The 12,473-nt window shown below is 41.1% G+C and overlaps 1 protein-coding gene across 5 annotated transcripts in view; it reads right to left on the bottom strand.

Annotated features, from left to right (window-relative positions):
• Nucleotides 1–3,678, bottom strand: part of kcnab1b (potassium voltage-gated channel subfamily A regulatory beta subunit 1b) — a 57,183-nt gene extending 53,505 nt beyond the window's left edge. Inside the window, exon 1 of one of the 5 annotated variants that reach the window (XM_080778373.1) lies at nt 3,564–3,678. The gene's annotated coding sequence lies outside the window, so the exon portion shown is untranslated. Of the gene's footprint in view, nt 1–3,077; nt 3,172–3,563 lie in introns of those variants that run through there. The other 4 variants (XM_080778374.1, XM_080778371.1, XM_080778372.1 and 1 more) reach the window with 4 other exon arrangements.
• Between the last annotated feature and the right edge of the window lie 8,795 nt (nt 3,679–12,473).

Genomic DNA, 12,473 nt, shown 5'->3' with positions numbered 1-12,473 from the left:
ACTTCCTCATTCCATCACCAAGTTTCCTTATCTACTTTCCGACCGTCCACACATGACACACCAACTATACTCGCCTACCTGTCTCCCTGATCACTTGATTGATGATTAGCTCTTGACCACCCAGAGCCTGGGCTCTTTGTGTGTGAGACTTGTGTGTGTGTGTGTGTGTGTGTGTGTGAGAGAGAGAGAGAGAGAGAGAGAGAGAGAGAGAGAGAGAGAGAGAGACTCTGGGGATAATCTGATTGATCAGCATCCTATTTCTTATCCATGCTGCCAGAAGGGCCAGGAATAAAACTCCCCTGCGTTGTGTTGACATCATAGACCGGCTAGATACACATACTGTACTGTAGAAGCCACAACAACTTGTTGTTTATTGTTATTATGCAATAATTTTGGTATTTCTGCTGTATTTGTGATAGTGGGGGACGGACGGCAAAGGCAGGAGAGAGGGGTTTGAGCTTGGCTGGTACTGTGCATGTTGTTGCTGTCGGTCAGAAACCTTGTACAGGTATCTCCATATTTCATCCTTTTATCTTGTTTTGTTGCGGATTAATGCTTTGTCGTAAAAGCTATTTTTCCTACTTTTGGGTTTTATAAATATTTAACCAATGAAAAGTAGGCTATTAGCAAGAGCTTACCGGTGCATTTCCTGAAAAGTAACGGTTTTGGACATACAAGGTTTCCACCCGACAGCGATGTTGTATTACCTATCTCAACAGGTTTCAAGTAGATTTATCTTTGAAAACCAAACAAGCCACAATATATGCTTTGGAAAAGTAGTGTCAAGTATTAGTGTGAGTCCTAATCAATGGGCTAAACACGCCGACCACCAGCTTAAAATAATGAATATAAATACTTTTGGAAATCTCCATGATGGGACGAATGAACGGGATTTCTATCTGTGGAACCACCACTGCTATGCTCTGCCAGTATATATCACTCTGGTATTCACAGCCGTCTCCAGCTAAATGTCACATACAGTAGGTCTACCATCAAATCCAACAGATGTGTAGTGTGAGTCGTGACGCTGTTGAATGTTGACATTTTCATTATGACAGCTCCATGCATGTCTAGTGACCCTATATGCGTTCCCCGTTGGCATTATGTAGGGTCTTAATGGTACTTAGGGGAATACTAGAGGCGAGCAGAGAAGGTTATTGGGGAGCCGTCACTGAACATGCTGCGGGGTGCCAAAACACTGCTCATACAGTCACTATTGATAGAAGTGATGTTCTGCCAGCAGCACACATCAGCCACAGGACGTGACAGCGTTATAAAAATGATCACTAAATAAAACATATGACGGCTAACAGAGGCTCACAAGAGTTATGTGTACACAGTCGGGTGAGTTTACAATCAAGAATTATTATTCAACGTGCCCACCATTAAACGACATTACAGACCACTTACGAGGATACGAGGGATCATGTCGTACTGTATGTATATGAAAGCTGGATAGAATGTAACAGATAATGCTATCAGACCAGTTATGAATTCAATTAGTGTCACAATTGTCAAGTTTGCCTGAGAAAATGATGTGTAATAAATGTATATATATATATAACAGCTACCACCATTGACAACAGATATCTAACAACAACTATTAGCATAATGTTGAGCATTTGGCACCACGAAAACAAATGTTACTTTGATGCACACCAAAGCAATGACATGTTTGTGTACTGTAAAAGATAATTAATTAGTACTGTGCGGCTACTGAGCACATTCATAACAGTTATATTTAGTCTAATTTTAGGTTGGTTATTATCCACACACACACACACACACACACACACACACACACACACACACACACACACACACACACACACACACACACACACACACACACACACACACACACACACACACACACACACACACACACACACACACACACACACACACACAATGCCAATACCACTTTCAGGTGCTTTTCGAACTTTGCTGTTGTCTAAACCAGGGGTTCTCAACGTTTTTGGCTGGGGACCCCTGGAAATGCTTTGGCCATGTGACATGTCTGACAGGTCAATATTCTGACTTATGCCATCTATGTATCGCTTACTCCTATCAGCTTTAGTATCACTTAGTCTGCTCGTATCAGCACGGGTTGCACCTATCAGCTATACTTAAATGACATTTTAGAAGGTGTTGTAAAAGCAACATGTTATCTTATCATCACCTTCGCACCTGCTTGAAAAAGTAACTGGGTGTGTGGGAGTCTCTTCTTCACTAGAAGGTGTTTTTTAGAATTGACCTCAGGTCTAAATGGGCGGCAAAATCACCAAAGACATAACAGTGAGCACAATAAAAATCCTTAGTGTTAATTTACCTCCAAAGGACAAATGGAACCAAATTGACCCGTAAGGGCACACGCATACGAGTGGACAAAAGGTCCATTTGATTTCATTTGTACACTATTTGGAATTAAATGAACACTAAGAATTTTACAGTGCGTCTCCTGATCAATTAGGTGTCTTTCAGAAACCTAATTGTGGGTGGTAATGAGAGCTGGATCATGCTGTGCTAAGGAGTCTCCCTGATTGGGAGATGAAAAGGGCATTAAGTATTTAATAGCATAGGAAACCTGCTGCACCAAGTTAAAGTTTAATTCATTTAATTCCCATCATGCCCTATAAATGATACAAATGACCATTACCCAGACTGTTTACACTGGCACTGTATTAGGACTCAGTTCAAACTCAGTTCAGACTTACATCTGTATAGAGTAGACGTATTCAATACTGTACTTATGTGTACTGTCATAGATTTGGTAGACTAAGAACCGGATAAAATCACTAGTGTATGTTAAGCTGGTGATTAAGTCTGAACATTATTTTGTTGCCAAAATCTGCACTCTTCAAACGCCATCTTCTAAATCCTCGTTGTTGTCTGTAATATCATGCACAAGTTACAATATCTGTATTTTACATAGTTCTATATTTCCATAACCATAATACAGATTGTAATATTTGCTAAATTCTCCATTCTTGCCATACACAACACAATACTGTAGAATGCAGCCCAGCTAGCACTATTAGCATTAATGAAGATGTGCAGCTAACAAGCAGACTGACCTTTTGGGGTAATAAGCAGCTATTCCAACTCCACTTTCAGGTGCTTTTCATACTAAGAACTTTACTGTTGTGTTGTCTAAACCAGGGCTGCAACCCTTTTAACTGGGGGCAATGCTTTGGCAATGTCTCACAAGTCAAGTATTCGCTCACTCCATCTATGTATCGCTTACTCCTATCACCATAAGCATCACTTAATAGCCTGCTCGAATCGCAGATGTGACCGAGGGCCAATGAAATTTAATGCTGCCCTCAGAACACATTCCAAGGCATATGTCACATCTGCGCTCGAATCAGCACGGGTTGCACCTATCAGCTACGTAAACAATCTTTTAGAAAGTGTTTACAAATGGAACCAAATTGACCTTCCATCCATGCCTTACACAACACAATACTGTAGAATGTAACCCAGAGCACTATGAATATGGTCATCTGAATATATCCAACGTATATGACATTTTATACACGTTTTTTCATAATCCATCTTACCTGTAGACCATGTTGGTACTAGACTGGACTGACTGGACTGGACTGATCCCTGTAGAGCAAGCCCATGGAAATGGACAAACTCCTCCAAGCGCAGCTGCTCGAGGGCTCTCCTGGCTCCTATGGCCCTTGGAAGGTAACTGGTGGTGGGTGGGCAACTGGGTCCAGCCCCTCGCCGCACAGAGCTGGGGCAGTGGTCCAGCCTCTGCCCCCTAAGCCTGGGGATAGGGATCTCACTGCAAGCTGCTTTCAGATACATGCTTGGATCATTCCTTTTGCACAGACACTCACACAGTGCACAAGTACTTTTACTTGTAGGCTACTGAGAAACCAGCCCCAAAACAGCCCCTTCTAAATGCTAGCCTAGCGATGGAATGCTGATTTTCATGTGGGGACAGGGGGGGCTATTTAGTGGAGAGTTTGACATCATCCCTGAATGCACCAAAGCAACTGTCTAATATCTGTGCAGAAACGGCATCACATAAACTTCACGTGTAGCTCTCTACAAAGACAGGTTTGGTACAGTTACACTATACACAGTACATACAAGGCAGCCATACAGGTTACACACCCACATACAGAAAATAGCAAGCTATTGTCTGTGTTCTCAAAAGGGATTCCCAGCACTACAGTATATGACTGTGTGCTATACCTATGATGTCAAGCTGTATTCTTAGATGACTGACATATTAGGTGATAAAAGCAGCTATTGTTTCAGGCCTGAGTTCTTGGGGGCTCTAGTGAGACACGCCTGCTCATCTGCAATGTAAGCCTGAGCAAAGCCAGTGCATATTTTGGAAGGAGTCAAAGTACAAACTTGATCCTTCCTGCCTGTTGACAATGTCCTACACGTAACACACAGCAGGATATACAGAACACACTACACACACACAATGAGCCGGCTTGGAATGGAATTTACAAAATGTGCCTTTTTTACGATGCACAGAATCAGAGGCTCTTTAAATGCTACTTTCATTGTTTGTTAGGAATCAAAATAGGAATCAAATCCACATTGAGGGTGTATGTAATGCACCATCCGCATTGGGCCATTTAGAACCCCATTATATTCTGCATATACAGCACAATGGTGGAGCTATTTCCAGTTACAGTCACAATGTCAGCCCTACGGATAAATACTGTCCCAAGGCTTCCACCTGGGATACATATATAGCCTAAACCTATTGTGAGCACCCAATGGGAGATGGACTTTAATGCTGAGTTTAATATGTTATCATTCCACTGTCACCTGCCTACTGTATTTGATCGACTAGCGTGGAGGCGAACAGAACCCTGTCCTCCCCTCTCTAGCGTGGAGGCGAACAGAACCCTGTCCTCCCCTCTCCCAGTGGAGGCGAACAGAACCCTGTCCTCCCCTCTCCCAGTGGAGGCGAACAGAACCCTGTCCTCCCCTCTCCCAGTGAGCTGAACAGAACCCTGTCCTCCCCTCTCCCAGTGAGCTGCGGTGTTCCTCAAGGATGCATACTAGGGCCTTTACTGTATGTTAACATGACATCAGGATGTGACTGCAATTTGTTCTTGATGATGACTCTGCACTCCTAGTCTCAGGCAAGGACAAATTGCAGGTTGAAAAAGCCCTTTAAGCCTAGTAGCCAAAAAGTGAACCCGGACATGTTGAGTACACCAAGGTTTTATGTTAGAAATGTTTGGGTCCCCAGCATGTAGAAACTGCTGGATGCTAACTTGCATATGTTGGGCAATGTGCCCATACCATTAACAAATAAACTGCCAATGCCGTCATCACAAATTGATGATATCATCACATTTGGGCAAGTGGGCATGGCCGTTTTAAGCCCAATGAGTGTTTTTTTGCAAAGCTAATGCCTGGAATGGATTCAGCATCATGAAAACCCCCTAGTTTGACACATCACATGCTAGATAAAGCATGGTGAAATTTAGAATATTTTGCCTTCTATACAGTAGGTTGTAATTGGTATCACATATTATGCCACATATCACATATTATGCCAATTATGAAAATTGCCCAACATATGCATGGCAGTTTCTACATGCTGGGGACCCATACTAAACATTTCTAACATAAAACCTTGGTGTACTCAACATGTCCGGGTTCACAATGGGGCTCTATGGGCTGGCTACTATAGACTATTAGCTCGAACTCTGTAAAATCTGCACCTGATTTGCTGTCAAAGTGGGTGGCAAAGTTATCACAAGGGAAGAAGAAATTACCTACCTGGGTTATTTTAGAGAACAATCTTTCCCATGAAAACAACAACAGTAGTAATCTGGAAAGTCAACCAAAGAACAAGATGTTTTCGCTTGGGGCGAATTCCGGGGCGAGTCTTCACTTTCCGCTGGGGCGAGTTGGAAAAGGGGCGAGCGGACCTGTTACCGTCGAGGACACTGAGGAGGACACTAGCTGGAGCACTAGCTTATCCAATGTTATTTTGTCTAATGCATGCACCTCATGGTACTCTAACTACACCACAAAGGAATTAAAAACAAAGCTTCAGACCTCTCCAAACAAACTGGTCAGGTTACTACTTGGCATCACACCAGAACTCACCTAACCCCTGCTCATTATGTTAGGGTGGGATGGCTAGGGTAGACGACAGTACAGTACAGAAACATGCAATGGGCCTGGTCTTCAATATACTCAAGGGAACAGGCAGGGATACCCATGTACCTGTCAGACTAATTAATTCTAATGATAATGAATGTATTTATATAGCACCTTTCCAAACAAAGTTACAACATGCTTTACATACAGGGGCAACAAATATCAATAGGGGTTAAAACAGCTCTGTCTCCTTAGTCCTTACCCTTCTTCATAAAACAGCACGTAGCCTATTTGTAAATTGTAACTAGTCCTAGAAAAGTAATCTCCGTTTAACACCAGAAATGAAGTGAACATTTGTAGGCTATTGTGGTTGGTCTCAGCTCTCAGAGAATGCAGTGACCACCATCTAGTGTTGGAATTGGAGTTTTACACTGTTGCAACTGTGGAATTTCATTTTGGGGCATTAACCAACTCTAATCTTAGTAAAATGGAGTTACAACTGTACTACTTGACCCCTTTTTCAGACAATACCAAATCTCCTCAACAAAAACAGTTGTTGTACAAGCGTTGTGAGTTGCCTTGTAAATCTGTTGTTTTTTTTGGCGAATGCGGTGGTGGTGGTTAAGAGGTATCAAAGTTCTTCACTGTAAAATGGATTAGGTAAAATCTTATTTTTCCCCAAAGAACATGACATCCAGAGCAAACTAAATAAACAAATAGGTGCAACAGTCAGTTAATCGATTTAATCAATTATAAAAAATATCGATAATCAATCATTTAATAAAGGAATCAATTAATAATATTGATTACAAAAATAGTGAAAATAACAGATCTATGCGTTTGTAGATCTGTAATTTGTAGATCGTTTGTAAATCTGTAATTTGCACAACACATTTGTGATTACATTACAATGTACTTATCTTCCTGCTTACAAACACAAATCACCTTTAATATTGTTGGAAGAGGCTTTTCAGCTGTGCCTGAACGCCCTCTAGTGGAGAGATGACTACTGTATACTATATTGTATGCCATCTCCTGGCTTTCTCATCTCTATGACCCCCTTTCCACCGATTGGTTCCCAATGGGATCCAGTTCAGTTCTTTTTGGTTAGTCCATGAGCCAGAGCTCCAAAATTGGTGGGAAAAAACTAGACCTATAAAATTGTTTATAGGATCAATATAAGTAAATTAATACATGATACATTGACAACCCTTCCACAGTAGTAGCTTTTTCATATTTTCTATTATTTTGCATATTCTCCTATATAATGCTTCATTTGCATATTTAAAAATAAAATTAGCAATACAATAAATCATTGTCTTTGTGTAAGTAATCAACTGGGGAAGTGTCATGGTGATCACAATTTAATATAGTATAGTTTTGCCCACTCAATTCATAATTAACGTTCCAATTTTGGAGCTCTGGCTCATGGGCTAAGAACCAAAAAGAACTGAGGTTGGTGAGTGGTGTGTTAAAACGACCGGATTAAGGTTAGTGAAGGGTGCGTTAAAATGACCGGATTAAGGTTGGTGAGGTGTGCGTTAAAACGACCGGATTAAGGTTGGTGAGGTGTGCGTTAAAACGACCGGATTAAGGTTGGTGAGGGGTGCGTTAAAATGACCGGATTAAGGTTGGTGAGGTGTGCGTTAAAACGACCGGATTAAGGTTGGTGAGGGGTGCGTTAAAAGTTAAAACGACCGGATTAAGGTTGGTGAGGGGTGCGTTAAAATGACCGGATTAAGGTTGGTGAGGTGTGCGTTAAAACGACCGGATTAAGGTTGGTGAGGGGTGCGTTAAAAGTTAAAACGACCGGATTAAGGTTAGTGAAGGGTGCGTTAAAATGACCGGATTAAGGTTGGTGAGGTGTGCGTTAAAACGACCGGATTAAGGTTGGTGAGGGGTGCGTTAAAAGTTAAAACGACCGGATTAAGGTTGGTGAGGGGTGCGTTAAAAGTTAAAACGACCGGATTAAGGTTGGTGAGGGGTGCGTTAAGGCTTAAGGGTTAACTTGGGAGAGGGTTAAAGTTAGGTTTAGGTGTGCGTGTACTACCCCGTGGGAGGTTAGGGTTAGGGTGAGGGTTTGAGATAGGTTGTAGAGGTCTAAACAATGACTATAGTCTAAACTAAGTACTGCAGATGTTTAGTGCCAGAATCTAAACTCAATGTAAATTTAACAATGTTATTTTCATTCATATTGATTTGGTTCTTGACTTTTACCTGTACCTCATTCTCACTTGTTGTGGCTATGATGCCTGAACTTCCCTCCAGGGATCAATACAGGTTTATGATCTTATCTTTTCTTCAATTTGCATTGAAAATTATGGTTTGTTGTCATTTAATAGTGTCTGAAGAATACTGGGCACTATCACAATCAAATCACATCAATTATATTTTCATCTTTCTTTCTTTCTTTCTTTTTTTCTTGGGGGGGGTGGGCATCTTCATATAATGCCCACAGCCTACTCAGACTACATTTGCAAGCATTTACTCTTCTCAGATGCTTTGACGTGGATACACCTACTCATAGCTATTTACATGCACAATGTACAGAATATAAATGTGCACACGCACACACACACACACACACACACACACACACACACACACACACACACACACACACACACACACACACACACACACACACACACACACACACACACACACACACACACACACACACACACACACACACACACACACACACACGTTCAATTTCACTTAAACTGAACAAGATGAGGTATTGAATGCATGTGGGGGAGCTGAGAGCTCGCTGTGTCTCTCTCCAGTGTCCTCCCACTCTGTCTATTTCAGTCGCAGGATGTGAGGCCTTTTTTCTGCCCCGTTCTACCTAAGACCACAGTGACTCATCCACGCTCTGCGCTACAGTCTCACTCACCCCCAGCACTGTTGCGCAAGAATCAGAACCTTGATGATGTACATTCGTACATACACTATTGTCAATCTCGCTCACATCACACTGTGCCTTGTCTTTCAACAACAGAGCAATGTCTTCACATGCACTGCTGAAACAACCACCATGGACGCAATTTGTTCTGCTTTACCTCCTTATTGCTTTTCTCTTTCAGTCATTCGTCTGCTGTTTCTCATAAGCCGTTATCTTGGGGCGATTATAAACTGTTAATATCAATGCGGTAATATCGTACTTATCAAAGTCCAAAGAGTGATAGTCAGATAACGAGGTTGGTGCTAGTGTATCTATAACAACATTGCAAACAACAATGGTGACCTCTACATACACTGTAAAGCATGAGATTAAGGTCCGATTACATTTACAGAAACATATTCAGCAGACAATATTCCTTCTGTGTGGCTGGCTGGTAGCAGTCATTACAAAATGACTGCTTCTCTTATGTTCTCCCTCACTCCTTCTCACTTGACTGACTGAACACTACGGAACCAGAGGCAACCACAATATGTCATCACACTGAAGACCTTGGTTAACACCCCATGACCACATACAGTACGCTCTGTGTGGAAACACTGTATCAAAGGTTATCCTGGAGAACATTGTATTTCATTAAACATGTTTCTAACAAAGCTGAGCAGAAAATGCCTGAATCCCTGTTAACTTCCTGTGTGGTTTATGACGTCTGAACTGAGTGGTGCTGTTGGGGCGTCAGACTATTGGCTGTCGGACTATTATAGTGAAATTTGATTTTGTGCAAGTTCCATGGTTTTTGTTACTTCCATAAAAGAGAAAGGGATAAGAATGATGGGGGGGGGGGGGGGGGGGGAGCAAGCAAGGGGAAGAAAAGATCAATACCTGATGTGAACATTGAACATTTCTCCTGCTAGTTAGGATGGGTGACATCATGCAGATGACAGAATCTAGATAGGTGTAAAAAGTACTTAGCAATACATATTTGATTTTCATTTATTTCACTAAAGGGAGGCGGGTGGCCTTTGGAGCATCAATTGGCGGCGCCGGTGGCCACATCGGACCTTACAACACAGACATCTTAACCTACAAAGATGTATACGCAAACAGCGGGGCGTATAACCCTCAAACAGGTAGATTTGCATTCATTACATTGAAATTATATGGAAAACCAAAAAGACATTGTTAATGGTCTAACATGTATATTTATGTCACATTCAGGCCACAATTACTCTACACGCTCGATGGGCCTGCGACTGATGAAGAATGGAGTACAGATTGTTACTGTGTACAACCATGCAGCTGGAAACCAAGTATAGGAGACCAAGTATATATGAGACTCAGGGCAAATACTTGGATGTATGACAACAATAATGACCACAGTACCTTCATTGGCCATTTGCTGTTCCCTCTGTAAAGGGAACAGGGAATTTGTCTCAAGCCAGAGCCAAATAAGAAGAGACAGAATGAAAAGAATGTTATTATATGATTCCGAGAGTATTACAACCATTAGTCCTAGACAATAAAACATACAGCATTTGCAGTTAAGAGGAAGGCATTGTAATATTGTTGTTGATTTGCTTGATATAATTAAAAGCTTCTTGCATAAAATACAACTTTTTCTTCTTCTCAAGGATATAGAAAATAGAAGTGTAGGCCTACTGTATTTTCATAAGCAGACCATGGGTCATATCAGTGATTATAATACAGTATCAGTCACACTACTGTACAGGTATATTCCTCCATGGGTCTATGTATGTTAAATACAGACTCCTAAAACATTTCACTCTAGATGCATTGATATTTCATAGACGGTAATAGCAAATAAGATCTCACATGAATGCTGGCCTTAAATAAGTCAGTCTCAAGTTTCTGTGAGTTACAGGCTGATTCCAGTCCTTCCTCTGCTCTGAAATACCAGGCTACAGTGACGATTTCAACTATTCATTGGCTAATTCCTCCTTAAAGGTCACAGTGATGAGTGAGCACGCAGACTGGCTTGACTTTCCATATGTTCATTATGAAAAGCCTAGCGGGTCAGTGGGGGTGGACTGGGGAAATTGGCAACAGTGCCAGTGTGTGCTTACTTTGGACAGACCATTATGTCCTCAAAGAATTAGCACATTGTAAAGTAACAACAAGGCCCCCCCTCTATAAAGAACACATCCTCTTTTCTCTGCATTTACAAAGCAGCTATCGTTGCAAAACAGTGATTTTGCATTGGATACATTGAGGACATAAACAGATATGAGTCCAGATATCTGGACTCATATCTCATAAGGCAAACGGTGGCCGCGTGAACTTATTCTACTTATTCAAAATAATCAATGTAAAAACATGGATTTTAATAGAATAATCTATGTTCAGAAATATGGAAAATAGCAAATCTATGTGTTTTGAGCTTACAAGTAGCTATTCTTTTATTAGAAAACAAGTAAGTATAATTAAACAGTGATTAAGTGGTTCATCAGATGAATTGTATTGTAAAAAAATCTATTACATTTGTTTTGTGTCTATATCCCCAAAACTGCGCTTCTCGATTATTTAATTAATCGAAAAAGTAATCGATTGAATTATCACTACGAAAATAATCGACGGCTATAGCTGTGAATTGATCCATTTTCATATGGTTTAGTAATGTTTAGATTGTTCAAGTATCTCCATTCACTTATCATCTGTGGGAAGAGATGGGATGATTCCTTCAACTGCAACCAGTTCATTCTAAGGCTGTCTGTCTACACAGCTTGCGGATAACTGGCCGTGACAACGAAGTTACTGTCACATGATCCCGCTGGCTCCTCGGCTCAAATTAAATTACACAGCGAGTCATCGCATGCACCACAGACACACAAATGAAACGTATTCATCACCCCCCCCGCCATATCCACGTTTTCCTCTGATCTCTAAAATAGTGTGATGTTCGAGTTTGGACGACACATACAAAGAGTTATTGTTACTGTTGAGCAGAAACCTTACTGTATGTCCAAAACTGTTTACTTTTGCACAACACTGTTATTATAAGTATAAAATAATATTTATTTATTTAAGCTGACATATGGACATATTATGGAGATAGGTTTCTGACCATACAGTGATGATATGCTGCATATGCATTATGGTGGTGACTGGGCAGGGGATCGTGCCCTGTGTCATGGCTTCCTGTCAGACCACTTCCCTGACCATGTAAAACCATCTATTATCTAGCTATGTCTCTATGTATACTATGTCTATGTATAAGAGGAACAGTGTGTGTGTGGTGCAACACTTCACAGACCTGAGCAGAAGTTACAGCAAGACAGGAAGTATCCCTCTCTTCCACCCTTCCTTTCCTACAAAATGATAGAAAAACATCATGTTAACGACCTGTTGTTAACACCACTTTATGCCATATTTTCTAAAATGTTCAAATACTTTCTGAGAATGTTCAAATATTTCCCAGAAATGTAGCCGATATTCAAGCTCAACGCGTCAC

Source organism: Protomyctophum bolini (assembly GCF_963924005.1).
Source record: "Protomyctophum bolini genome assembly, chromosome: 12".
Taxonomy (NCBI): Eukaryota; Metazoa; Chordata; class Actinopteri; order Myctophiformes; family Myctophidae; genus Protomyctophum; species Protomyctophum bolini.
This window is presented reverse-complemented; position numbering and strand designations above follow the sequence as displayed.